Source organism: Phoca vitulina, unplaced genomic scaffold (assembly GCF_004348235.1).
Source record: "Phoca vitulina isolate PV1807 unplaced genomic scaffold, GSC_HSeal_1.0 scaffold3, whole genome shotgun sequence".
Lineage (NCBI taxonomy): Eukaryota > Metazoa > Chordata > Mammalia > Carnivora > Phocidae > Phoca > Phoca vitulina.
In genome coordinates, this window is record NW_022589706.1 from 25,369,536 (window position 1) to 25,371,660 (window position 2,125).

The 2,125-nt window shown below is 32.8% G+C and overlaps 1 non-coding gene across 1 annotated transcript; it reads right to left on the reverse strand.

The window, feature by feature from the left end:
- Window positions 1–1,699: 1,699 nt before the first annotated feature.
- Window positions 1,700–1,781, reverse strand: LOC116630352. Its single transcript, XR_004298948.1, has one exon. It is a non-coding gene; the product is annotated as a small nucleolar RNA Z195/SNORD33/SNORD32 family (small nucleolar RNA).
- Between the last annotated feature and the right edge of the window lie 344 nt (window positions 1,782–2,125).

Consider the following 2,125-nt stretch of genomic DNA (forward strand, 5'->3'; position numbering starts at 1 on the left):
TCTCTCAAAGCAAAGTTTTTTAAATGTCTTTTTTGTTGTGTTCATGGAGCCATTTTGTATCCATCAAGCTGAATCCATTTTGCTGACATTGTTTTTGCGGTCTTTATTCTAATCAGGTGGAACTGAGAGCACTGGTAGTGGAGTGGTGTGTGTAGAGATTTCCTTAAGATCTACCTGTTCTCCCAGTCCTCATCCCCCATACACAGAATTTATTATGTGATTTGGTTATCACTTCCTCATTTTTTACTTGATTAAATTTTGATATAATAGATATTAAATTTCCTTATTTTTCTAATTGTGATGTTTATATTTAACACTTATTAATATGAAGAAAACACAATACCTTTTCTATGACCCATTTAATGGAATGGTGCCTATGAAGCATACAACACCCAATCTCTGTTGCTCTTCTTCTATCTGTATATCATGAATTAAAGAGGACAAAATTACTTGCCATAAGTTAAATCTAGTTTTCTCTTAAGTATATTATGTCCAAACCTTTATTATCATCCCAGTGGGAGGTAAGGTTAGTTGTATCTTTTCTTCAGTTGTCCAAGTTCTGTAAACAGCATAAACGAGAAGGGCCATTTATCCCTTTGGCAAAATATTTAGGAATCTTTAAGTTCATCTAGTCTCACTTTTATAGAATTCATTTTTATCATTTAAAAAAAATCATACTGCTCAACAGTCAGAAATATAGACTTTTATAGGTAAAAAAAATGTCTTCATGTTCTGTATTCGTTAAAAAATTTTTGCTTTAAAATAGCAAAAGCATATAGAAATTTTAAGTACTCTCAACAGATCAGTTTTAACTGTTTAATCATATATATCTATCATGATGGTTGAAATGGTAAGACATTTCTTTACTGATTTAGTTTTCAATCACTTTATGCAGCAATGATTATATTTACTTTTTGAGATCCAGAATCTAGCTGGCTCAATTTTTATTTTATTTAAATGCTTTCGTGAGCCTTTTAAGATCTCTGAGTGCAGTAATGTTGCCATTGAGTGAGCATTATATGTATAGTCAGTAATAATGAAGTATTAATATTAGTTTTTCCTTGACTAACTGCAGGATTGGGAATAATAATGACAAATAATTATATCTTCTGCACAGATGTATGCTACTTGAGCAGAACACTAAGAGCTTCCTAATAAAATGAGTCTTCCTCTTCCAGATCTCTTTGCTCAGGTAAACTGTCTTTTCATTTTATGGATGAATTTGCAGTCTAATTAATTTTCTTCTATCTTTCAAAGGAGGCCTTTGGCCATGTAATGACAAGGACAAATTTGCCTTCCTCTATGTTCCATGGACACCAGGATTTAGACGACTGCATTAGCAAATATAGCTTGGCAACAGATTATCTGGAATCAATTCTAAGAGTGACTCATCCTTCCTGACACTCTCTCCAAAGGCAAGCCCTTCTGCAAGAATAGCCCTTGCTTTCTTCTGAACACTGATACACATGCCCAGAAAACTGGAGAGGGGAAGATAGTCGAGATGGAATAAAACAAAATGCTCACCTCACTTTAACTGCAGTAATCCCCAAAGAGCAATTATATTATAGAAATAGTAAAGGAAAAAATTATGGAATCTCTACCATAATTTTTCCTTTATTTTAAAAAATTGTTTTTAATTTATTTTCTTAAGGGGGCAAGGGGGATGCTGACTGGTTTGGTTTTGACCTGATAAATGCTTGTATCCCTCCCATAGTGCATGTAGGGTCATCTCATGTTTGGGGAACTCAAAGACAAGTAGGAGAAGTCTCATCACTGGGCATCTTCCTTTTCTTTTAGAACCATCTTTTTGGCCTTGCTATGTGACAAAGAAAATTTATCTTAACCATAAACCTTTAGATTTATATAGCATTTTCATTTCTAAGACTTAGAGACCATGTGTCTTAGGTATAATTGGTATGCTTGTCTTAAAAGTCTCTTATGTCAGTGGAAGAATTTTTCCCTCTCTTTTATATATGTTATTACATAGTAACATTCAATACTAATGTGTGAATAGAGCTTTAAAATTTATATTAATTCACAGACTAACACTGATTATATTCCCTACTAACCTAGTTGAATTTGCACTTATTATACAAAGTACAGATTTATCATGTGACCAAAGACT